A 27,806-nucleotide genomic window follows, 5' to 3' on the forward strand; every position below is an offset into this window, starting at 1 on the left:
AATTTTATCAGAACCTTGTTTGAGTTACATGGTCAAAGCTGAGAAAAGAGTAAAGAATGCGTTCTTCAACAAAGATTAATGAGCTACCACAGCCACCAGATGCATAGGAAAGTATGACCGCAGAATACATGTATTCTTAGTCAGGGCACATGGATCATTCATGAATGTTCATGAACTTTTCAAGATCAATTCTTCCAATTTATGAATATTATAAAAATACTGATAATTCAGGAATGGTGATCCAGAACTATTTGACTAACCAAGATCTCCAATAAGCAATTGAATGATTTACAACCAATTCAACTTGGTGACATGCATCAAAAAAGAATTTGAGAGCATGCAAGGCCTCTATATGAAAAAGCAATGCTGCAGAAGGTTCATTTACACTAACAATCAGATTGCCAAATTTAGTAAGTTGCTGGTATGGGAAATGTATGCCAAAATAGAAACAGGTACTTGTAGCAAAGCAACTCCATGGGAACAGGCACTCAGATCTCTTCCTATCACCACAAGTTCCATACGAAAACATATCATGACTGAGATGATGTGGTCTCGGCCACCGATGATCCGATCCAAAGCATGAGAGGATATACTGGACTGAACTCCTTGTCTCCTCGAGCTCGAACCTTTATCTCATAATCATCAAGGGTTGCCTTAATTCCTTTCCAAATTTGATCCTCCCCCTGTGAATCAAGCCACAACAAATACTGGAGTGGGGTGAGCTTGTTCCTTTGTAATGGTGATTGCAACTCATCAGGGCCTCGAGAGTAAAGGTGGAGTATCATGCTGGGTGGCATATCCTGAAGAAGTGGAGAACCACCAAGCTGAGATGTCTCCAAGAAGATTACAGGCCGGAAAGCACGAAGCGCTCAGTATGGTGTGCCAAGCTGCTCCACAGGAAACAAGTTCTGGCCAACTGCTAGCTCCAGCTCCGCTATGTCCCTTGCCATTCTTAGCTTGCCTGATTCAGAAAGAGGCCTCACCAGAGCAGCATGTCTAATGAAGAATATGAGGACTCGAGAGGCAATTCTCCGGACGAGCCTGGTGCATATAGTCTCTGAACGTGAAGCAGAAGAAGGCGGGAGCTTAGATCGGAACTCATTCCGGAAATGGACTGTATTTTTGAAATTCTTCCATGTAAGCAGAGGCATTATGGTCCATCATTGCATCCATTCCCTGGTCCCCAAAGTCTTGCTCATGGATTTGAATGATACAGGACTCGAGACGATCAAGCATGGCTTGGAAGAGGGAAGTGACTGAGTCGCAGGCAACTCCATAGATGACACCAAGAAATGGAGACAAGACATCAGAGGCAACAGTTGGCAGTGATGACACAGTGCTGGAAATGCATGTGTGGATCTCTTGGAGATGCTGACAGAGGGCAAAATTCTTGAGTTGAGCCGGAGTTGCAGGACCTGTAACTTGACGAGCTTCAGGACCTGTGGATATCTACAAATTTGAGATTAAGATCAGATACTAATACAGATAAATGGCCTGTACCAGAAAAAAAAAAAACATAGATCAATGGCAACTAAACCATCAAGCACTTATCATGAAAATAGAACTAAAAAAAAATGTCATGTTGATGTGCACCAGGCTCATTACCAACATGGATAATAATGCCTACAGATAACACAAACAAAAACAATCAAAACATATTTTGATGCTTTACAGTAATTTGTTACCTGACCAATCCTCATATGTCCAAAGGGAGAGTATAAACCAAACTTTGGTTACAAAACAGAACTTCTTAAGTGAAATAAATAAGATTGTCTGTGCAAATGAATGAAAGCAGCTGATACAAGTGAGGAACCTAGAGGCCAGGAGAACACGGCTTTTCAGCTTACCATCAAAAGGTTGCAGAAAAATTGAGAAGATGATGAGTTTAAAAGTGCAATACCATCCAAGGAAATAACCAAAAAGTGTTGGCTGACAACATTGAACACATGCATTCCCAGAAAGATTTCCAACAGCCTTGAGCCGAACAAATCTGACACAGCCTAGGCCATGCTTTGATAGAAAAGAGAGAAGGAAGACGCACGAAACAAAGAGAACGGCAAAAGTCAGAAGAAATTCTGTTTTAGAGTTTTGATTCAATAATAGAGAAAATAAATTAACTACAATGTTGGCCAAAAGAGCCATATTTATAGAAGAAAAGCCCTAACTTAACGCCTAAATAATCCGAAACAAAATAGCAAAAAAAATTAAAACTTTCAATTCGTTTAGGATCCTCTAGGCTCCTGTTGACCTGTCAAATGATAGAATCTGGCCCTGAAACTGGCTATGATCGCTAAGCCATCAAGCTCGTAGAGCATAAAAAGAGCTTTTTGAATTGGGATCTCATAAGCAATTCTGACTCCATATAAGAGAGTTATGTCCATTTTAGCGCGGCAGAGTCAAAATCAATGGGGTCTGATACAATCAGTCTGATTTCTTGCCCTTTCGGATCCAGTCCATCAAATCAAGGGATTTACCAGCTAAGGTGTCTATGTTAAAATCCTTAGTCTGGATTTGGTTTTTTAATTTTGCTTTAGCTAAACCTATCTAAGATGTATATTTTACAAGATCACTGCCTGCTAGTGAGATAAGGGCAGCAGTGACTTAAAAAAGTTTGTCAAGCAATGAAATGTCTGCTGGCTAAAACAGAGCACTAGAAGGATGCAATAACCACTGCATATAAAAATTACATCAAAGAGAACTTTTAAAAGAACAAAGAATCATTAATGAATAATTGAGAAAATGATTCCAAATCAGGCATCTCCAAAATCAAATTTCAAGCATCTAAGCTGGAGGGAACCAGCGCAACAAGCAAGCAAAAGAATATTTGATCATGCAGGTGACAAATGCTTTGAAGCATTCCTGCTGGCAAAAATAGGTTTAGGATTAAAAGAGCCTAAATAAAAAGATCAAAGGAAATAAGTGGAGCTGTTTTCATGTATCATTATAACTTAGCTGTGGAAGCATCAAACAAAATGAAGACACATCCAAAATCAAATGTCTTCTACTAAAATCCAGTGTGGAACTTTGAGCAACAAGAAAGCAAATAAACATTTGAGCTTAGGCAGGTGAGGAGAGTTGAGGCAATACCAACTGTGGCAATAGGATGTGTCCAAAGACTCCAGGAGCAAGTTGAAATGACAAGGCAATACCTATTTGTAAGAATACTATCCCAACACAGAATACTCATAGTATTGCAACCATCACAAGCTGATAATAACAGGCATCACAGAAAGGAAAAAAAATACTTGAAATAAAAGGCAGAACTGGCTTTGTGACAATCCGTTTCAACTTCTACAATGATCCATAACAATCCAAAATCAGTTCAAGCCTGTCATTTGAGGATAATGGCAACATTCAGACACGGGTTTGGTAGTGAATATGTTGGAAGAAGTCAGAGATTTTAACATAAATGTTTACTTTTGCTTTAAATTTTCATCTATGTAATAGTAGAGCAAGAATGATCTAGAAGGATCACTAGATTCGATGTGGATCACTTTGGCTATTATGAGTAGGACTAAATAGGATCCAAGACTAAGATCCACCATGTCAGAAAGCTGAATCGCATGCTAAATTTCATGAAGCCATAACTTGATTTGATCGGATCAAGTTGATATCAGAGTCATGCTTTTATTTAGTAGAATGTCAACTTGATTTGACCTAATCAAATTGATATCAAATTTTGGCCCCCACATCTGTGGGGGTCTTAATTCATGGTCCAAATGTGCAAATAATACAAGCAATCAAAAAGACTATCCGTGCTTTTAAGTACATCGAAGGACAAAGCAAGGATGGCTGCTAGCTCTTCCTTAATGGAAGATGAAATAAAGAACATCTCGCATAATTGGAGGAGAAGATTGCCCAACTTACTAAGATCGTCTCTAGATTAGACATCCCTTTAGCACAAGCACCAGTAACTCCTATTTTGAAGCTATTATCTACATCTGGAAATGTCGATACTCCTTTCAACGAGGATAAGCAACCTAAAGGTGCGCAAAATCTCTCTATGCCATCGTTTAAAGTTGAAGCTCGAATTGAGATCCCTATATACAACGAGACTATTGATGCAAAGAGGCTAGATAATTAGCTAGACCAGTTAGAGACCTATTTTATAATGTATGGATACTCTAATATAGAAAAGATAACTTTTACTTGTCTTGAGCTTTCTAGCTATGCTCTTATCTGGGGAAACTCATAAAAGAGGAACAACAATATTTTTAATTTGACATGGAGCAAATTCAAAGATCTAATCAAGAAGCAATTTTATCCAATCAGATACAAAGAGGATGATGAATCAAGTGGCAGTACGTACAATAGAAGTATGATCAATCCATCCAAGACTATACTATTAAGTTCCACAAGCAAGCAATCTCCCTCAAGATCTCCATCGACGATCATGCAATTTTCATAAAACATGTTGGATCTCTAATGACAGCACCCTAAAAGAGCTGAAGATCTTCAAAATTGAAGATATCAATGAAGCTAAAGTGAAAGCTATGGGAATTGAAGAAAAGAATTAGTCTACGAAAGGTAAGAAGGGTGACAAATTTAAAACAGACAGCAAAAAATCAAGCCAGAAAGAGGACATAAAACAGACCAACATGACTCAGAAAAATTACTATGTACTAGCTGAGTTAGCCTAAATCTTGCAAAATATGATAATTGCTGTATTCAAGTGATTAGACTAACAGAGAAGACCATAATGACAACTATATTAATTTTTATGAAAAGGTTCAGAATCTGAACCCAAATCACGTGAATGATAAGGAAACCTAATTTACAGGCACAAGAAAGTTAAAGAAATGGACCTAAAAATGCTATCACTCTTGAATGACTTAGACCTTAATAGAAAAGAACTCACAAACAGCCAAATTGGACAAATTTTTAGCCTAGCTAGTTTGATCTTGAAACTTAGCCTACAAATCGGGCTGGAATCAAGCCAAGCCAGATCAGACCACATGCCTACTCAAACTCGGCCCAAAAAAATTTTTCAGGCTTCAAACTAGGCTTAGGCCTAAATTTTCTTTCCAAATCTCCACTTAAGCCCGAGCATAGGCCCAAACTAAAGTCCAACAAGGCTTGATCAAAATAAGATTGTTTAAGCCCAACCTGAATTGGGTCAATTGGGCCTAAAATGCTTGGACACAACCTAAAAGACTTATGCCAAAAAATTCTAATAATGAATTCAAGCAAAGATTGAACTAGGTTTCAAGCTTGAGTTGACTTGTATCGGGCCAAGCATTGGCCCTAGCCCAAAATTTATTTTGGTGCTACTTTTAGGGCCAAGCCTGTCCCAAACAATCTCAAGCCTACCCTAAGGCCCAGCTCAAAGCCGACCTAGCCTGATTGGCCTCAAGCCATACCGGGCCCATCTCGAGGCCTCCCTAAAAGTCAACAAAATGGCCACTTGGTGATAATAGTGTCTATGTCTTAAACTTTTGAAGCTTGAGAGGCACACATGATAGATCGTTCATGAACATTCTAGAGGGAAAATTTCAAAAAAGAAAAACATCCGACTCTTGTATGTTTGATGTTTTATTTCATGGGATTTTTATGTATCAATCTACCTTCTCAACTGAACTTCAATTCAGCCCTCTTTTTATTAAAAAGATATTTTTTGTGAATGGAAGAAAATAGTCCCTACAAAAGGTTTAAATAACAGTATCAAACTTTGCATCGATTTTGCCTCAAAATGCTACAATATTGAACAGGTACCACCATGGTCGGGATGGAGATTATCAGAGGAGATTGTCAAAATCAATAAAAATGAAAAGCAACATGTATTGAACTGATATAGTTAGTACTGACGAGTACAATTGTATGTACCAATCCAATCAATTTCGGCATCCCAAGATCCATTCTGTTACTTTTGCCATCGGAATGACTTGGTCCTATTCTATCAATTTTTGGAATCCTGGTTCCTAGCATCCAACTAATGGCCAACTCCATCAATCTCTTTATGTTAAATGGTAATCACAACCTTGATTTACTCTACCATTATTACCTTAAAGAGGGAAAGCAAAGTCATAGATCACTCAAAAAGATCATTTATTAAAGAATAAGGGTATAATTATTATTTGACATAAAGTTAAGGATATTGATAATATCCGTAATTAGTTGGATAGTAGGGACCATTTGTCCTATTAGAAAGAAGAAAAAAGAGATCTAAATGATTTTTTATACAAAAAGGGGATTGATTAGAACTTGGGTTAGGAAAGAGGGACCAAGATGTCTTATCCTTTCTCCATTTTTAAATAAATCAATAGTTTCTACAAGACTTTGTTAACATTTCTTAATGTTTCAGAGATTTCGATATATTGGGCTCACTATCAATATCTTTTTCCTTCTACGCATAAAATTTAAAATTCTTTTCATCCAAATGAAGTTCACAGTCAAGTCAATACTTGAAGTGGAAAAGGACTGGCAAATATTCCAACTTGTACACCATTCAGCTACAACATAGTTATTCCCAAAACTAAATCAACTTCATGAATCCCAAGACAAAATCAGACATCCCCTCAGCTGACCTTGACTCTGACAGCTAGCCAATTCAGTATGTGAGCCTTCAGCTATCAAACGTCCCAAATGGATGTGCTAGGCAACAGCCATGAGCCCCAGTCTAGACAATCCATGTAAGGGCAACAAAAATCCATGAACCACTGAATGGGTCCAAATTAGGGAACCTTCTTAAAATAATCTTAATATGTAAATTCTAAGACAATCTGCTGCCCTCACTATCAGACAATTCTTTTTGTTTGTGACCACTACTTGAGTGGATCCTCTTTAAACAAACTTGGGATTTATAAGTAGTAACTGTTGACAATCCTGCAACTAGTTTCTCTTTGAAATCTGGAGTAGTTTTTCCTATCATTCAAAGACACTAAACTTTATGAATGCTCTTGGCACAATAGAGCATTCAAAGGCCCAATGATGGCCAACTACATCACCCCAACTGAACAAGGGGAACCCAATGAACACTATATTGAAAACCTGGCAGCTAGATGAGAAACCAAAGTTCACCACACCAATTGATATGATACCATACCGGACATACCATATCATACCAGTACTAAACTAATATGCAGTCTCGTACCATATCGACACTCGGTTTACCTCACTATCTCGTATTGTAATAGATTGGCACCGATATGGAGCTCAATACTGAGACGGCAAATATTGTGGAAGACTAAAATAGCCTTTTTTGTATGAGTACGCCATTGGTACACTATCTAAAGAAGATATTTTTCTTTCTTAGAAGTTGTCCCCCATAATCCTATACAATGAAGTAGTTAACCTCTTCCAGAGCATGCTAAGTTTGGTTTCAAATGTAACAGTAACTTATGTCTCCTAATAAGATCATAGAACATGCTCCTATGTAGACCTGATGATTAGCCCGTCAACAATAAGCATGGTTCAATGATAGATCTATTTATCTTTCATTTTCTCAATAATTTAAGTGTTTCAATTTTGGCTCTGAAATGTAACTTGTAGTTTAGAGATAATTGCGGTTCCACTTATCAAACCTTGCCTTCTTACTTCACATAAAGAAAATTGCATGTTGTTCCCTAGTTGCCTAAGCTCAACCAATAAGGTGGATTCTTTTACCCTCTAATGGCCCTTTAAATTTAGGCACTAATTCACAGAATTGACATGAAGGTTATAGAACTTTCTCAAACTCTAATAGATTACAACTTGGTCTTTCAATCAAGCCCCACAAAAAAAGGCAAGGTTAGTGAGGAAGGATTTGAGTTACGATACAATTTTTCAATGATTAAAACTCACCACAAGAAGTGGGGCAGTGGAGTTTTAGATAAAAGATTTCATACAAACAAGCACCTAAAACAAACAAATCAATCACTAGAATTAGGCTGTGAAATGTTCAACATGGAGCAGATATTTTCACGTACTACCAAACTAAAGAAAGGCAGCTAAAATTCCATCTTCAAATTACATCCAATAGAATGGCAAGCAAAAACTGACAAACGTTGAATTGGTATAATTGACAATATAGTGATATTTGCTAATCTTAAAAATAAATTAATGGTGTAATACATATAACAGATAGGTAACATTGTCATCCAGACTATCTTAAATTGTTGGAAATCATGTACCTGGTATTCAGCTCTCTCAGCTAATAGGAGCAAAACTTTGCCAATTTCATGCAAAACGAGAAGCATCAAGGGCCCATGCATTCTAACATCTTCAATCTCTTCCTGGATATGCAATATGATTTTTGAGATCTGATCCTTTGAAGGAATACTTCCACGGCTTGATACAGGAATTATGCTATTAACATAATCGGAGAGGCGACTTAGGCAGAGAGCCAGAAAGGCTGTCTGGAATATATCAATAGAAGCAACCATTTGATCCGTTCCTTCAGGCATGAGAGCGGGTAGACCCCTTTCACAATAGTATCACGTGAAATCCTTTCAAGAAGATTTTCTACCATGGTAAATAGTTTTGGATACCCATGGGTGAATACTTCTTTGACGAAACTTGATGCAGTGAAAGCAGATTTCATTTGGCTTGCAAAAGCTTTGACAGGTGCTTCCCAGACCCGATCTGTTAGCAGAGGGTCTCCTTCCTGGACAATAAGCCATTGTTAAGGGAAGAAGAATTACAACGTATTGTAAAATTACAACACAATAGGGGGCAAATCATTCTATATCCTCATGATATCTCCAAAACCATCAGAACACATCCTACCATACCACAAAGACATGTCAGTTCAACCCGGAACCAAAGTTAATAATTCCATCATTCCTCGGACAGCTCAAAGAAATTGAACAAAGTTCAACCCTCTCAAATTTTTTTTTTTTTGGGATTCAAAATTAAAACTAGGATCTATGCACGTATGCTTACTTTATAGACAGAAATTGCCAAAGAACTTGAACAAAGATCAACGTTGTCAATCTACAATTTTGATTCAAAATTAACATTTGGAGAAACAAGCTATAAAATCCAACACTTGTACTCATTTTACAAACTTTATCTACCGATAATGAACACAGACCGCAGTACTTCAAGAATTGCAATTCTATTTGATAGAACTACCTGTCATGATGAAGGAATTCACTCACTGACCTGCCAGACCTCATGGAGGAACACGATCTGCGGGAACGGGACCCTCTTCTTCGAGAGAACGGTCTGGAGCTGCCACACAGCTGTCATCACCTTGTGGAGCTCATCCATGCACCGGGCCATCCTCTCCCAAAGGGCCTCTCCTGCCCTTTTTCCGCCCCCGATCTGCGGCATTCCGCTCCTCTGCACTCCGCCGGGCCCAAATCCCCCCGACGACGCTGATATCGCCTTCATGTCCAGCGCTGACCCCACGCTTTTCACCCCGAGCCCCTTGTACTTGTTGATGAGAGAGTCGACCGTGGATCTGAGCTGTGATGGCCCGGCCCATGTAACAAATCCAGTCCAAAAAAAAAAAAAAAAAAAAATAGAAGAGAAGACTCCCGAAGAAAATTTTTTTTTCTCCTCTCATCGACTCCCAATCAGAGTCGGAAAGAGTCCCCCTCCAGCTCTATTTAAGGAGGAGATTCCTCTTCTCTCTCTTCCACTGAAAATCCCGAAGTTCATCAGCGACAATCGCCGGAAAATCATCACGGAAGACTGGTTCTGTGCCCATCTAATTTTTATGTCGGAAAGCTTTGCCGGCATCAAAGGTGAGCCTCCTCCCCTTCCTCTCTTCTCCTCTTTTCTTCCCGTGCCAGTGTGAACACTCGCCGGCGACCGGAATCGTCGGATTTCTTTGAGAAAGGAATTTCGATTTCAATTGGGTTGTAGCACCGGTGGTCCCCATTGGCTATCAGATTTGTGTTTTCTTAGACGGTGGGTCGCCGTCCTCCTGTCGATAGCCGCTCCCATGTCGATTGGGCTGTCGGTCGGCCAACCAATAGGGGATTGTGAGGTCCTCTGTTTCGGCCCATAAAAAGCCCGGGAAGAAGAAAAGGAAAAAGAAGAAGAAGAAGGAAAAGAAAAAGAAGAAGAAGAGAAAAGGAAGAAGGAAAAGAAAAAAAAGAAAAAGAAGAAGGAAGGAGAAGAAAAAAAGAAGAAAAAAAGAAAAAAAAGAAGAAGAAGAAGAAAAGAGAAGTAGAAAAATAAAAAATAAAAAAATAAAAAAATTTATATAAAATAATAGGACTCTCTTTCCTCTCTCTCTTGTGAAGAAAAAAAAGAAGAAGAAAGAAAAAAAAGAAAAATAAATAAATAAATAAATAATGATATAAATAATAAAATATGAGAAAGAGAGTTTCTTTCTCTTCTCTCTCCCTTCAGCCTGAACTAGTATTTTCTCTCTCTAGAATTGGACTTTCTCTCTCTAGATTATTTCTTTCTCCCAAGATTTTTTAGAATTTTGAGAAGAATGATGATGAATTTAAATGATCATAGTGATAGATTTTTGATCTGCGATCGTCGGACAGTACACCGACACCTACTTTGATCAGATTAGATATTTTTAAGATTCTATTTTTCATGATTTTATTGAATTATCCACATGATAATCTTAGCATGATTTGATCTGATCGATTAGATTTGTTGAATCATATCGTCTGAGGAGTCCAAAATTAATTTTCTCTCTCTAAAATTTTTTTCATCTAGATTTTTCTCTCTCTAAAGCCATTTCTCTCTCGATCGATTTTTCTCTCTTGATCGATTTATCAATGAAAAATTTCTTTTAATATTTCTTATTTGATGAAAAATCTTGATCCATGATTGTTGGGTAGTGTATTGGCACTCACCTTGATCAGACCATGAATCCTTAGATTTGATCATCCATGATTCCGATCTAGCCATGACTTGATTTGATTATGTTGATTTTATCAATCGAGATATTGGACCAATCATAATGTTGGATTGTGTCACCTAATCAATTCGAATTGTATCTCATAAATTCTCTCTCCTCTGATTTTCTCTCTCCACTTGATTTTTTATGAAACTAATGAAGAAATCTCGATCCTATCACTTTGAATCCGATTTGATCCGATAGTCCAACTTTAGATCGTTTATGTCCTAATTAGATTTTGATTAGATGAAATTAGATGATCGGACCAAATCTAAACCATTGAAATATGATATTTGTATTCTTTCTGATTATTGAATTTGATCTCGTATAGGTATCATTGACACCTGATAATCGGATATTGTGATATGGTTTATGAACCGAAGAATTTTGAAAAAAAATTTATAGAATTATGTGGATTTATTGGAATGCATTCGAGGTAAGTAACGTTTCACTTTTTTTAGATTTATCGGTAAATTATAATATATTTTTCTGACATGATTTATGAAACGATGCATGAATTGGATGAATGATATTTTATTATGAAAAATATCTTATTCAAAATGTTATGATGAAGCATGATTGAACATATTGATTTCATGATGCATTATATTGATTGATTTCGATACTATATGATTATATATTTTCTTATTGAAATTAGAATATGAAACATGATTTATGAAGAATTCTGATATAAGAACAATATGAATTGACAACCTGACTATGTAAAGGACCCTACCAATGGGGGCATATACGTTGGCAATTGATTTATCCTGAGGATTTATGTCGTCAGAGAGACCAGCGACAAACTGCCAGAGAGACCAGTGGTTCCGAAGGACTTTACTGTCAGATGATTCGCAGCTCACCGCAAGAAGATACGCAGTGTTATGACCCTGTCACAAGAAAAATATGGTCATAGCTCATGGTTGACGAAAAGAATTTAAGAATGAAAGAAATTGAAATCTCAAAAGAAACTCGAATTTTGAAAAAGAAATAAATTTGGCATGAACTATGTTGGTGCAAAAATCTGCTTGCGCCGGAGAAGCTGGAGTCGGGGAAGTCGCGGTCGCCGTCGGGACCTGCAAGGGAAGTCTAAACCGGAGGTGGGGTTGCTCCGGCAAGACCCTCCGACGCTCAAGTCAGTTTTCTGCCTCAACAAGAATGGAGTGCTCGAACGGAGAATTTAGCAGAGTTTTGAGATGAAAAAATGAGCTTATAGAATAACGTATCTGGGTCCCCCTTTTTATAGGCGGAGGAGGTAACGGATTGATGGCGACGTTTGTAACCGTCTGGTAGTGGGCCGCCCATAGTCAGGGAAAATTTATTACGAAGGATAGTGGAGTAGACCCGTGGCTATCGCTATGGCCTGCCACGTAGAGCCTGTTGCAGGTAGTGGAGCGACGTCCGTTGCCGCTAGTTGTCAGGGAGTAGTGGAGTCACGCAGTACCTGCCGCAGGGAGCGGAGCAGAATCATGGCCGTTGATACAGCCTGTCAGAGAGTAATGGGGTCGCGTAGGGTCCGCCGCAGGGAGTGGAGCAGGGCTGCGACCGTTACTGCGACCTGTCAGGGGTGATGGAGCTGTGCGGAATCCGTTGTAGGAAGTGGAGCAGGGCCGCCAGGGGGCGCAGATCCATCGGCTGAAGCTCGGCAGTGGTCGGAGTCCGGCCTCTGTAGGAGTCCGGGCGGAGTCTTCCTGTAATCAAAGTTAAAGGTGAAGCCCGGCTCCCGTAGGAGTCCGGATGGGGTTTACCAGCAGTTGACGTTGAGGACGGAGCACGGCTCCCGTAGGAGTCCGGGCGGAGTCTGCTTGCGGTCGGAGTTGTCGGCGAAGTCCGGCTCCCGTAGGAGTCCGGACGAAGTCTGTCTGCAGCCGTTGGAGTCGAGGGCGAAGTCCGACTCCCGTAGGAGTCTGGACGAAGCTTACCAGCAGTTGACGTTGAGGACAGAGCCCGGCTCCCGTAGGAGTCCGGGCGGAGTCTGCTTGCGGTCGGAGTTGTTGGCGGAGTCCGGCTCCCGTAGGAGTCCGGACGAAGTCTGTCTGCAGCCGTTGGAGTCGAGGGCGAAGTCCGGCTCCCGTAGGAGCCGATTCTGCTGAGGACTTCGGCTGTGGGTATTTTATACCCAACACCAGTCCCCCTACTTCCGAGTTCGAATTTCGAACGAAAGAAGTACAGAGAGATGGGCACAGCCGAAACCATCCCTTCGAACTCTACGCACCGCCGCCCCCAGATATTTTGACATTAAATGTGTGCATATCGGAGTTCTTTTTCTGGTTAAGGTGACCCGAAGAGTCTTTTCGGAACTTCCGCCGAAACGCGATCCCAAGCGCCGCGCTTCGAAAATCTGCGAACGGTCAATCCTCGATAGCGGTGAGGGGGACATGCCGGGCACGTGGCATGTATCAGTTGGCCCAGATACGCCCGCTGCCATAATTGCGCTCAGATTCGCTGTCTATTTAAACCCCCTGCTCTTCCTTCGGGGTTTCATTCTGCCGAGAAGACGGCACCCTTCTTTCATCTGAGAGCCTAGCCACTCCGCTACTTCCCCCGCACCAGTCCTTGCTGTCTTCAGCCCCCCAATTCTTCTCTAAGGGGTTCTCACGCCATGTCTTCTACCCCGGAGGCCATCCTTGAAGGGATGTCTAGGGCTTGGAGGAAGGCGAGGAGGAGAACAGCGGCCGGTGAGGATCCCCGTCGTTTCAAAGGAGGCTCAAAGAAGAATTCCTTCAGCAACAGGGGTTTAATAACGGGGGCCGTCGGTAAAGTTATTCTGCCCGAGAATTTTGGAGTAGCAAGGCGAGGTGATACCGATCAAGAGGGCAGAGCTGTCGTCACAAGCTGTGGCGGGATCCTTGATGCCGTCGGGGTCGAGGGACCAGAAGCGATCGGCGTCGACGGTGGGGCAGTGGAACTTGTTGCGGGGACGGTGGAAGTAGCGCATGCCGACCTTGCCGGAACATTTTGGGTGGCGGCTGTCGCGGTGCATTCGGAGGTGGAGCATATCTTTGACATCACCGCTGCCTCCAAGGTGACTCCGGCTCTTCTTGAAACAGGTCTTCGTCACTGTTGTCGTTGCCTTTACCGTCCCTGGGAATCTATCCCACCCTTTTCCTCCTAGGGTTGGGACTTCGGAGATGGAGTGAAGTGAGATGGGACGAGAGCCGATAGGTCCGCTACACGCACTGGAGAACGCGGCTGAGAAGGACAGAGACGGGAAGAGGAGTTCGTAGCTTGGAGCGGCCTCCGGTATATCCTTTCCAAGCCGTATTCGCGAGGCTTGCAATGATGTATATCTTTTTTTTCCTCGACCCACCGAGTCTTGTAACGTATATCTTATTAAATGAAAAAGAAATTTTATTACCTTGTATGTACCTTGCATCGAATAGTTGTCTGTCAAACTTCTTCATTTTCTTTTTGTCTTTTTCACGTCGTCCTAAGGTCATCGACGACCTCTTTGATTCGTGTAGGGTTGTTATTTGCCGAGCTCCTTTTCGACTTTTACATCGTTCGAAGATACTCGGTTGTCATTCTGTCAATGGCTGCAGGTTCGCTTGGGGTCATTCGGGTCCGGGGTCCCTCCCAAGGCTTGAATTCGAGGATCCGAGCCTCTGTCACCCTCGGGCGCTGTTTGTTTTCCAATCGTCACTGTTGCAATCCATTGCCTTCCTTTTTCGTTTGGAGTCTTTCTCCGCTAAAGCCGAGGCGAAGTTCGGCTCTCGTGGGAGTCCGAACGGAGAATTCCTCTCGAAGTTGGAGTTGTGGGTGGAGCTTGGCTCCCGTAGGAGTCCGGGCGGAGCCTTCCTCGACGTCGTGGACAGAGCCTGGCTCCCGTAGGAGTCAAGGCGAAGTCTTCCTGCAATCAAAGTCATAGGCGAAGTCCGGCTCCCGTAGGAGTCCGGACAAGGCTTACCGGCAGTCGCTGTTGTCGGCGGAGTCCGGCTCCCGTAGGAGTCCGGGCAGAGTTGTCCTGTAGTCGATGTCGGTGATGGAGCCCGGCTCCCATAGGAGTCCGGGCGAAGCTGTCGGTGATGGAGCCCGGCTCCCGTAGGAGTCCGGGCGGAGCTGTCATGTAGTCAAAGTCGGTGACGAAGCCCGGCTCCCGTAGGAGTCCGGGCTGGGCTTACCACCGGTCGAAGTTGCTTAAGCTAGGGCAAGGTTTTCCTCTTGGGGGGGCGCATATGGGCGTTGCAGGGCCTCTCCCCCCATCCGGTCTAAAAGAGCCGGGCCTTTAACTTTGTTCATGTCAGGACGAGATCCTCCTCCTGTTCCTGACATGGCTGCGGGGGCACATATGGGCGTTGTAGGGCCTCTCCCCCCATCCGGTCTGAATGGAACCGGGCCTTTGACTTTGCTCAAGTTAGGGCGAGATTCTCCTCCTGTCCCTAACAGGGCTGTGGGGGCACATATGGGCGTTGTAAGGCCTCTCCCCCCATCCGGTCTAAATGGAACCGGGCCTTTGACTTTGCTCAAGTTAGGGCGAGGTTCTCCTCCTGTCCCTAACAGGGCTGTGGGGGCACATATGGGCGTTGTAAGGCCTCTCCCCCCATCCGGTCTAAATGGAACCGGGCCTTCGACTTTGCTCAAGTTAGGGCGAGGTTCTCCTCCTGTCCCTAACAGGGCTGTGGGGGCACATATGGGTGTTGTAAGGCCTCTCCCCCCGTCCGGTCTAAATGGAACCGGGCTTTCAACTTTATGAGGTTGCCCTTTTGTTTTTGATACAGTTTGTTTAAATTGTCCAAAGACGTATGGGTATGCGATCATTGATTGAAACGAAGTTACTGGTAGTACATCCGCAAGTTTTCTGAGCTCCATGGTCGCGGGAGGTCGGCTCCTCCGAGCTCCTTAAGATAATAAGTTTCGGGCCGGACTACTTCTTTGACCTCATAAGGTCCCTCCCAGTTTGGGGCGAGCTTCCCCCGGTCCTGAGGTTGTGAGACAGCAACTCGTCGAAGCACTAGATCTCCCACTTTAAAGGCTTTGTTCTTGACCTGGGCGTTGTAATATCGAGCAACTTTCTGTCTGTAGGCTGCCATTCGAACCTGAGCGATCTCCCGTCTTTCTTCCAGCAGGTCGAGGTTGGTTCTAAGACTTTGTGAATTTTGGTGTTCGTCGAATGCCACGACTCGTGCCGACGGGAGTTTAAGCTCGATCGGGATGACGGCTTCCGTTCCGAAGGCTAAAGCAAAGGGGGTCTCCCCCGTAGGTAACCTCTGGATAGTTCGATACGCCCATAGCACATGATAAAGCTCGTCTGCCCAAGTTCCTTTTGCTTTTTCAAGCCTTGTCTTAATCCCCTGTAAAAAGGTTCTGTTAGTCACCTCAGCTTCGCCGTTCGCCTGAGGATGGGCTACTGAAGTGAAGTTGTGGGAGATATTTAGATCTTCACAGAATTCGACGAATCTTGCTCCTACGAATTGCCGTCCATTATCAGTGATTAGGGTTCTAGGCAGACCGAACCTGCACACAATTGACTTCCAGACGAAATCTTGTACTTTCGCTTCTGTGATTTTTGCTAGTGGTTCGGCTTCAACCCATTTGGTGAAGTAGTCGATCGCTACAAGGAGAAACTTCCTTTGTCCGGACGCCATGGGAAAGGGGCCAAGGATGTCCATCCCCCACTGTGCAAAAGGCCATGGGGCACTCAAAGGTGTGAGCTCGGTGGCGGGCTGTCTCTGGACGTTGGCGTATCTCTGGCATCGATCGCACTTTTTGACATATTCAATCGAATCATGATGCATTGTTGGCCAGTAATATCCTTGGCGGAGTAGCTTGTGGGATAAAGATCTGGCTCCCAAATGGTTTTCGCAAGCTCCCTCGTGCACTTCCCATAAAGCGTAGTCAGCTTCCGAGGGCCGGAGGCATCTTAAGAGGGGCAAGGAGTATGATCTTTTGTACAATTTGCCCTCATAAAGGATGTACCGGGAGGCTTGATTTTGGAGCTTCCGAGCCTCTTTCACGTCCTGGGGGAGAACTCCATCTCTAAGATAGGTTATCAGCGGGTCGACCCAGCTGGGCTCGTGGTCGATCTCCATTACGGGCCGCGATTCTTCTGTACTCGGATGTTTCAGAACTTCAAAGAGGATGCCTTTGGGCAATTCGGCCGGAGCCGATGTCGTCAGCTTGGAGAGAAGATCGGCTCTGGTATTCTCCAGCCTTGGGATCTGCCTAATGTCGAAACTGCTAAAGGCGGGGGTAAGCTCCTTTACTTTCTCAAGATATTTGGCCATACTGTCCTCCCGCGCTTCATAACTCTCACTGACTTGTCCCACCACTAGTTGGGAGTCACTGTGTACCCGGAGTTGACCTATTCCCAGCTCTTTGGCGATCCTTAATCCTGCGATCAGAGCTTCATATTTCGCTCCATTGTTTGTTGCGGGAAACTCGAAACGCAGAGCGTACTCTGCGATGACTCCCTCCGGGCTGACCAAAATCAGGCCTGCACCCGCACCCGCCATGTTGGAAGATCCGTCCACATAGAGGGTCCAAAAGCAATCGGAGGGATTGGTTTCTTCGTTGGGGGAGTTCGGTTGAGACTTTAGGTCGTCACCCTTGCTTTGCTCAGGTTCGGCCTCCTCTAGGATGGTGCACTCTACTATGAAATCTGCCAATATTTGGGTCTTTACTGCTAGTCTAGGACTGTAGTTGATGTCGAATTCTGTGAGCTCGATCGTCCATTTTGCCATTCTTCCGGAGGTGTCAGCCCGGTGCAAAACCGCCTTGATCGGCTGATCGGTGAGTAGCGTCACGGTGTGCCCTTGAAAGTAGGTTTGGAGCCTCCGAGCTGCAACCAACAAGGCGTAGGTCAGTTTTTTTAATTTGATGTACCTGCTCTCGACGTCCCTTAGCGTGCGGCTAATGTAGTAGACTGGTCGCTGAACTTTCGTTTCTTCTTTGACAAGGACGGCCGCAAGGGCCATGGGAGAGACCGCCAGGTATAAAAATAGTTCCTCCCCAGGTTCAGGCTTTGCCAGCAGCGGGGGTGAGCTGAGGTAGTTTTTTAATTCTTCGAACGCCTGTTGGCATTCAGAGGTCCAACAGAAGTTCTTCGGCTGCTTGAGGGTTTGAAAGAAGGGCAAACATCGTTCGGCCGACCTCGCGACGAAGAGATTAAGAGCCGCTATCCTCCCTGTGAGGCACTGAACCTCCTTGATCGACTTTGGGGCGGTCATCTCTTGGATAGCGTGAATTTTCTCTGGATTGGCCTCAATCCCGTGCCCTGATACCATGAAGCCCAGGAACTTCCCTGAGGTTACCCCAAAAGCGTATTTAGTTGGGTTCAGCTTCATTCTGTACTTTCGAAGAGCGCCAAAGGTTTCCTCGAGGTCGGCGACATGATCTCTGGAAGACTTGCTTTTTACAAGCATATCGTCCACGTAGACCTCCATGTTTCGGCCGATCTGCTCTTTGAAAATTTTGTTCACCAGCCGTTGGTAGGTTGCGCCCGCATTCTTGAGGCCGAATGGCATGACCCTGTAGCAGTAAAGGCCGTGATTAGTGATGAAAGCTATCTTTTCTTCATCTTCCGATGCCATTCTAATTTGATTATAGCCGGAGAACGCGTCCATAAAAGTGAGGAGCTCATGGCCTGAGGTAGCGTCAACCAGTTGGTCGATTCTGGGCAGGGGATAGCTGTCCTTTGGACAAGCCTTATTCAGCTTTTTGAAGTCTATACACATCCTCCACTTGCCATTTGCTTTCTTGACCAAAACAACATTGAAAATCCAATCAGGACAATTGACTTACTTAATGAATCCGGCCTTGAGAAGCTTATCCACTTCCTCAGCTATCGCCTTCTGCCTCTCCGGGGCATGATTCTGGATTTTTTTTTTGTCGATCGATGCTTAGGATCGACCGCTAGACGATGCTCCATGACTTCCGTGTTAATCCCTGGCATGTCCGTCGGAACCCAAGCGAAAACGTCCGCGTTCCTTCGGAGGAAATCAATAAGATGCGTCCGCACCTTCTCCCCCAGGCTGGAGCCAATTAACACCACATGCTCCGCGTTCCCATCATTCAGGGGGACTGGTACCAGATCTTCGATTGGGCCACCCCTTTCTTCGGTGAGGTCGTCGCGAGCATCCAATCCATCGACGGGATAGGGGTCAGCCCGGTCGCTTCTTTGCAAGGCAATGTTGTAGCAATGTCTGGCCAGGGCTTGGTCTCTCCAGACCTCTCCGATCCCCTGGTTGGTGAGGAACTTCAATTTCAAATGGTAGGTTGAAACGACAGCTCTGAGAGCATTGAGACCGGGTCGGCCAAGGATTGCATTGTAGGCGGATGGCGCCTTTACCACCAAGAAATTCACCAGAGCCCTGGACTGCTTTGGATACTGACCCGTGGCCACAGTCAGAGCTATCATTCCCTCCGTCGGAACGGTGTCACCGGTAAACCCTATCAAGGGGGAGCAAATCGATCTCAGATGACCGCCAAGAGCGGACATCCTTGAAAAGGCATCGTAGAACAAGATGTCGGTCGAACTTTCGTTGTCGATGAGAATGCGACGGACGTCGTAATTCGCTATATTCAGGGAAACTACGACTGCGTCATTATGAGGGAATTGGACTCCCTGGGTGTCTTCTTCGGTAAAAGTTATGGGTTCTTCAACTTTTTGCCGCTTGGAGGATGCAGCTGGTATGTTGGTTGCCTCCCGTCGGGATTCCCCCGAGATGGCATTGACAGAATCCGGCAGGGGCCGGTCATCCGGCCACTCCTTATCGGCGACCATAGCCGGAGGCAGTTGTGCAAAGGCCTCGTGAGAAGGCATCAGATGAGGGAAGGAGGAGTGGGTGCCGGAAAAGATGGCCGGAAGTGGATCCGTTGAGCGCTCCTTTAAGAACAAGGGTACTGCGGAGGTTCAGACCCTTTCTCTAGCGCCAATCCTGTTGGTGCAAAAATTTGCTTGCGTCGGAGAAGCTGGAGTCGGGAAAGTCGCGGTCACCGTCGGGACCTGCAAGGGAAGTCTAAACCAGAGGTGGGGTTGCTCCGGCAAGACCCTCCGACGCTCAAGTCAGTTCTCTGCCTCAACAAGAATGGAGTGCTCGAACGGAGAATTTAGTAGAGTTTTGAGATGAAAAAATGAGCTTATAGAATAACGTATCTGGGTCCCCCTTTTTATAGGCGGAGGAGGTAACGGATTGATGGCGACGTTTGTAACCGTCTGGTAGTGGGCCGCCCATAGTCAGAGAGAATTTATTGCGAAGGGTAGTGGAGTAGACCCGTGGCTATCGCTATGGCCTGCCACGTAGAGCCTGTTGCAGGTAGTGGAGCGACGTCCGTTGCCGCTAGTTGTCAGGGAGTAGTGGAGTCACGCAGCACCTGCCGCAGGGAGCGGAGCAGAATCATGACCGTTGATACAGCCTGTCAGAGAGTAATGGGGTCGCGCAGGGTCCGCCGCAGGGAGTGGAGCAGGGCTGCGACCGTTACTGCGGCCTGTCAGGGGTGATGGAGCTGTGCGAAATCCGTTGTAGGAAGTGGAGCAGGGCCGCCATGGGGCGCAGATCCATCGGCTGAAGCTCGACAGCGGTCGGAGTCCGGCCTCTGTAGGAGTCCGGGCGGAGTCTTCCTGTAATCAAAGTTAAAGGTGAAGCCCGGCTCCCGTAGGAGTCCGGACGGGGTTTACCAGCAGTTGACGTTGAGGACAGAGCACGGCTCCCGTAGGAGTCCGGGCGAAGTCTGCTTGCGGTCGGAGTTGTCGGCGGAGTCCGGCTCCCATAAGAGTCTGGACGAAGTCTGTCTGCAGTCGTTGGAGTCGAGGGCGAAGTCCGGCTCCCGTAGGAGTCCGGACGAAGCTTACCAGCAGTTGACGTTGAGGACAGAGCCCGGCTTCCGTAGGAGTCCGGGCGGAGTCTGCTTGCGGTCGAAGTTGTCAGCGGAGTCCGACTCCCGTAGAAGTCCGGACGAAGTCTGTCTGCAGCCGTTGGAGTCGAGGGCGAAGTCCGGCTCCCGTAGGAGCCGATTCTGCTGAGGACTTCGGCTGTGGATATTTTATACCCAACAAACTATATTGCATAATCAAAATTGATTTCAAATTGATGAACACGATATGCTTATTTTCTATAAATAATTATTTACTTAAATACCTGATGAAATCTGTTGAAAGTGATCATTGCTTACTAGGCTGTCTAGCTCATTACCTCCTATTTTACTGTTTTTACAGATGTTGAAGAATTAAGATGATACAAGATATGAATGGAAGAGTGATCAGAAGTAGAATTTCTATACTTTTATTTTAGGTTGAAAGTCTTATTGAATTTGATGTAAGACCTATAAATTATTGTTGAATTTATTGAGATATTAAAGAATAAATTTAGATCGTTATGTTTTGGATTTAAATTATTGATTAATTTTTTCGCTGTTGTTTTAGGATAGTATGATAAGATGCCTTACATGCTTATGGAAAGAGTTTTCTATGAGTATGCGGCGGTTGCCATGATCCTCGATTCACAATCTCGAGTCAGAGGCGTGACAATTAAAGTGGTATCAGAGTATTAGTGGATGAACTAAGATGTGTATAGTATAGGTGTCAGTGGACAGACACTAGGGACATTATGGTGTAGATATTTGATGATTGTAGTGGAAAAAAAAAATCTTTATAATTTTTGGTTAAACATTGAGATTATGTATGAAAAGATTACAAGAGATTATGACATATAGAATTTGAAATATAATGGATGATCTATTGATCATGATATGATTAGTTAGATTTTGATCGAAAGTAATGGCAAAAGGATTGACATGAAATTTTATTGTGCACTGTGGTTATTAATTTGATCATTGATTATTCAAGTGAATCGTAAGCTCAAATTCGATGTGAGAATAATACTATGATATTACTTTTAGTTGAGAAGTTGACTATTATTGGCAGGATAAAGATTTGATGATAAAATGTTATTCCAGGATAGATTAAGAAAGTTTTTTATGATACTTGATTGGAATATTTATCGAAATTGAACTTGATATGTGGATCATATATATAAAGTGGCATATTAGGATGAATACATATTTGAAGATATTGCAAAGAAATCTATTTCTTATGGATGAAATGGATTATGAGATTGTAGGATATTCATTGTACTGGAATCTTTAATCATCATCCTTGGATCTAAATAATAGATCTTATTGTGTCTCTTGGAGACTATATGATGTGTATAAAATTTTAATTTAAAGATTTCGTATCTAAGTTGATTAAGAGATTTTCTAATATTATTGTTGAGGTTGTTAATGAAAGATTGATATCTTTAGATTAAGATAAAAGATATGATTTATATTTATTTGAGATTATGAGACCCATGTGAATTTACAATTTAGAAATTTTGGATTTAGAAATTAATATGGAGTTTCTTTGCTTTTGTTAACGAGGTCCCTAATTGAATCTACTATTAAATAGAGATTTGATTTTTGAGGCTTGTATGATTGTTGTGAAAGGATACTTGATAGATATTAAGGATCTTGATGATAGAAATTTTAGAAAAAATAATGATTTGAAATTCTTATATATTCAGATTATGTCCAAATTTGGTAGAGCATCGAAGGATTTTTTTGTTGATTTGACTTATAAGAATTTTGATTTGGAAATTATCGAATTGAATTGATATGAGAATTAAGATTTGATGCATATTGATTATAGTAAATCTATATGATGGTTTTAAATATGATATTGGACTCAAGGGTTAATCAAGATTATTGTACATCAGTAAAAGTATGAATGAGAATCGAAAGTTAATCTTTAACTTCAATTGAAATTTAAAATTTTAGATCTTTTCTATTAATAAGATAAAGAAATAATTTGATCAAAATCTTTTTTGGTGAACCTAAAAAATTTTGATTGTTAGAACAGAGTGCGCAGCGGAAGCATGGTAATCTGGATTACTTTGAGTAAGTCAGGAATGTTGACTTTTTGAGTTAAAGAATTATGATAGATGATATTATTTGATACAAGAAATTCATTGATATTGGAAAGAATAATTTTTGGATATCCCTAATGTGATTTTCAAAAGTAGCACTTCCATCTACTATGCTAAAAAAAAATATTTAGCATCCTAATTCTAGGATGAGTGGATCCTTGATTTTTGATTTTAGATTTAGAATATTTAGAGATAAATTTTTTCTATCCTAGAATTGAATTTTATAATTCTCTATTTATTAGAAAGAATTTGAGATTATTTATCGAATAATGATTTTAATCTTAAATTATTATATTCAAATATTTATCTCCAGGGTATAATAAAATTTGAAATTTGAACTCTTTTGATCATTATTATTTCTCTAACTGAATGGAAAAGATTAAGGTTATCTATTGATATTGACGATTGTTCTACAAAAGATGGATTGAAATTATTTATAATTTAACTTGATAATGAATCGATTAATTAAGAGTAGTTAATATTTAGATAAAAAAATTGATATACTTAATTAGAATAGAGACATTGATTTTGATTATAAGAAAAAAATAGTTTTGATTTAGATCAATTTTTGAGTTATTGATTTTTATTATGGAATAACTTAATGATAAAATTTGATTCAAGAATTAGAATATTTAAGAGTTTGAGAGTTTGAGTAAGAAAATTTCGATGACTAGAAATAGTGATATTGATTCTAATCAACATTGGTGATATTGATCTTTATGAAATGACTTAATGATGAAGTTACATCGAGAATTAAAATATCAAAAGTTCGAGAATGAGATTGAAATGATAAATCTTCAACTTTTGAAAATATGAATAAGAGAAAATATTTTTGAATTTTGATTGATTAGGATGTCATCAAATGATTCATAGAAGTATGCTTTCCTATCTTATGATGGGTTGAAATTAAGAGTGGTTAATATTTTAAATAAATAAATAAATAAATAAATGATGATGAAAAATAAAATTCTTATTCAAAAATTAAGATATTGATTTTCTTCTATTCACTAGAGATAGATTTGATTTTAATCTAGTCATGAGGTATCGAACATTATTTTATAAGAATGAGAGCATAATTTTGAAATCTTGAAATATTAAAAAATTTTGAGATGTTGGTCTTGATAAATAAGAAAATGAATGGTTCCGTTTCATACTGATATTTGATGTATCGATTTTTTCCTTATGAAATGATTTAAGGATGAATTTATATCAAAAATTAGAATATTGAAATATTTGTGGATGAGATTCAAGTAAGAAACTATGAAGACTCCAGCAAGAAAAATTTCGAGGATGAAATTTCTTTTAGAGGGGAAGAATATGATGGCCCGGCCCATGTAACAAACCTAGTCCAAACAAAAAAAAAAAGAAAGGAAGGGAAAACAGAGGAGAAGACTCCCTCGGGAGTCTTCTTCCTCCTCTCACCGACTCCTAATCAGAGTCGGAAAGAGTCCCCCTCCGGCTTTATTTAAGGAGGAGATCCCTCCTCTCTCTCTTCCACTGAAAATTCTGAAATTCGTCAGTGGCAATCGCTGGAAAATCATCACGGAAGACCGGCTCTGTGCCCGTCTAATTTTCACGTCGGAAAGCTTCGCTAGCATCGAAGGTGAGCCTCCTCCCCTTCCTCTCTTCTCTCCCTTTCTTTCCGTGCCAGTGTGCATGCTCGCCGACGATCGGAGTCATCGGATTTTTTTGAGAAAAAAATTTCGATTTCAATTGGGTTTTAGCATCGGTGGTCACCGCCAGCCATCGGATTTGTGTTTTCTTGGACGGTGGGTCGCCGTCCTCCTATCAATGGCCATTCCTATGCTGGTTGCACCATCGGTCGGTCAGCCAATAGGGGATTGTGAGGTCCCCTGTTTCAGCCCAAAGAAAGCCTGGGAAGAAGAAAAGGAAAAAGAAGAAGAAGAAGGAAAAGAAAAAGAAGAAGAAAAGAAAAAGAAGAAGGAAGAAAAAAAAAGAAAAAAAAGAAAAAGAAGAAGGAAGAAAAAGAAAAAAAGAAAAGAAGAAGGAAAAGAAAAAGAAAAAGAAGAAGAAGAAGAAAAGAGAAGTAGAAAAATAAAAAATAAAAAAATAAAAAAATATATAAAATAATAGGACTCTCTCTCCTCTCTCTCTTGTGAAGAAAAAAAAGAAGAAGAAAGAAAAAAAAAGAAAAAAAAATAAATAAATAATGATATAAATAATAAAATATGAGAAAGAGAGTTTCTCTCTCTTTCCTCTCTCCCTTCAGCCTGAACTAGTATTTTCTCTCTCTAGAATTGAACTTTCTCTCTCTACTTTCTCTCTCTAGACTATTTCTCTCTCCTAAGAATTTTTAGAATTTTGAGAAGAATGATGATGAATTTAAATGATCCTAGTGATAGATTTTTGATCTGCGATCGCCGGACGGTACATCGACATCCACTTTGATCAAATTAGGTATTTTTAAGATTATATTTTTCATGATTTTATTGAATTATCTACGTGATAATCTTAGCATGATTTGATCTGATCGATCAGATTTGTTGAATCATATCGTCTGAGGAGTCCAAGATGAATTTTTTCTCTCTAGAATTTTTTCTCTCTAAAGCTATTTCTCTCTCGATCGATTTTTCTCTCTTGATCGATTTATCAATGAAAATTTTTTTTTAATATTTCTGATCTGATGAAGAATATTGATCCATGATTGTTGGGCAGTGTGTTGGCACTCACCTTGATCAGACCATGAATCCTTAGATTTGAACATCCATGATCCCGACTAGCCATGACTTGATTTGATCATATTGATTTCACCAATCGAGATATTGGACCAATCGTAATGTTGGATTGTGTCACCTGATCAATTCGAATTGTACCTCATGAATTCTCTCTCCTCTGATTTTTTTCTCTCCACTTGATTTTTTATGAAATCAATGAAGAAATCTCGATCCTCTCACTTCGAATCCGATTTGATCCGATGGTCAAACTTTGGATCGTTTATATCCTAATTAAATTTTGATTAAATGAAATTAGATGATCGGACCCAATCTAAATCGTTGAAATATGATATTCGTATTCTTTTTGATTATTGAATTTGATCTCGTATAGGTATCATTGACACCTGATAATCGGATATTGTGATATGGTTTATGAACTGAAGAATTTTGAAAAAAATTTTATAGAATTATGTGGATTTATTGGAATGCGTTCGAGGTAAGTAATATTTCATTTTTTTTAGATTTATTGATAAATTATAATATAGTTTTCTGACATGATTTATGAAACGATGTATGAATTGGATAAATGATATTTTATTATGAAAAATATCTTATTCGAAATGTTACGATGAAGCATAATTGAACATATTGATTTCATGATGCATTATATTGATTGATTTCGATACTACATGATTATATATTTTTTCTTATTGAAATTAGAATATGAAACATGATTTATGAAGAATTCTAATATAAGAACAATATGAATTGACAACCTGATTATGTAAAGGACCCCGCCAATGGGGGCATATACGTTGGCAATTGATTTGTCCTGAGGGTTTATGTCGTCAGAGAGACCACCGACAAACCGTCAGAGAGACCAGCGGTTCCGAAGAACTTTGCTGCAAGATGATTCGCAGTTCACCGCAAGAAGATATGTGGTGTTATGATCCTGCCACAAGAAAAATATGGTCATAGCTCATGGTTGACGAAAAGAATTTAAAAATGAAAGAAATTGAAATCTCAAAAGAAACTCGAATTTTGAAAAAGAAATAAATTTGATATGAATTATATTGCATAATCGAAATTGATTTTAAATTGATGAACTCGATATGCTTATTTTTTATAAATGATTATTTACTTAAATACCTGATGAAATCTGTTGAAAGTGATCATTGCTTACTGGACTGTCTAGCTCATTACCTCATATTTTACTGTTTTTACATATGTTGAGGAATTAAGATTATACAAGATATGAATGGAAGAGTGATCAGAAGCAGAATCTCTATACTTTTATTTTAGGTTGAAAATTTTATTGAATTTGATGTAAGGCCTATGAATTATTGTTAAATTTATTAAGATATTAAAGAATAAATTTAGATCATTATATTTTGACTTTAAATTATTGATTAATTATTTTACTGTTATTTTAAAATAATATAATAAAATATTTTATATATTTATAAATTTTTTTTTTATAAATATGCGACGGTTACGGTGGTCCGGGGGCATGACATGAGCTCACTGAGGTGTAGAACACCCGGAGGACGCACCAGATGTCGTTCTGGTTGGACTCGTCCATGCCCCTCTCGACTGCCTTTAGGGCCTCAGATCGGATGCGGTTGCCGGTGTCGGAGAGATAGTGGATCTCGTCCTCGATGACGGAGATGCCGGCGAGGCCGCGCTCCTCGTAGAGGAGCTCGATCTCGCGGCGCATCTCGGCGGCCTTGGCGAGGTCAAGGCGGTCGGGAGGGTGAGACATGAGGTCACGGAGCTTAAAGAGAGGCGGAGGAGGCGGGCGGAGGACTGGAGGAGGTCTACGGCGGCGTGGAGATTGGAGAGCTGGAGGGTGTGGGAGCGGACGAGGCGGCGGGGGTCGGCGATCTCCTGGCGGGCGCGGCGGAGGGAGGACTGGAGGGCGGCGACGCCGGAGCGGACGGCGGAGAGGGAGGACTCAGCGTCACGGAGGGAGGAGAGCTGAGACAGGAGGGAGGAGTGGCGGGCGAGGACCTCGGAGTGGAGGTGCTTCTCGAGGAGCCGGATGGCGTCTTGCAGTACTCAGCTCGGGCAGCGGCAGAGCCGGAGCTGAGATCCTGAGAGGAGAAGCGGGCGGAGTCGAAGTCAGAGGAGAGGAAAGCGGAGAAAACGGGGTCGGAGGCGAAGGAGTCCAGGGGGGACGCGTCGGAGGAGGAGGGTGGCGCCACCGCCGTCGCCGGGGAGAAGGCGGGATCTTTGAAGGTCTGAAGGGGAGAAGACGGGAGGATTCGAGGCGACGCCATGGCCGGTCGGAGACGGGAGATAGGAGCGAGGATTTTAGATCTCGTCCCGTCCCGCTCTCTTTGCACTTTCCTTGCGAGCTGCTACTGGGAAATGGAGCGAGCGAAGAGGAAAAGAGGGGTTGAACGGGCGTGGCAGGGAAACTGAACCGGAGCATGTGTTAGA

At 41.9% G+C, this 27,806-nt stretch overlaps 1 pseudogene; it reads right to left on the reverse strand.

Moving 5' to 3' along the window:
* Window positions 1-351: 351 nt before the first annotated feature.
* LOC105034402 (conserved oligomeric Golgi complex subunit 5-like) lies at window positions 352-27,806 on the reverse strand (annotated as a pseudogene).

This window comes from Elaeis guineensis, chromosome 5, assembly GCF_000442705.2.
Source record: "Elaeis guineensis isolate ETL-2024a chromosome 5, EG11, whole genome shotgun sequence".
In the NCBI taxonomy this organism is placed as follows: domain Eukaryota; kingdom Viridiplantae; phylum Streptophyta; class Magnoliopsida; order Arecales; family Arecaceae; genus Elaeis; species Elaeis guineensis.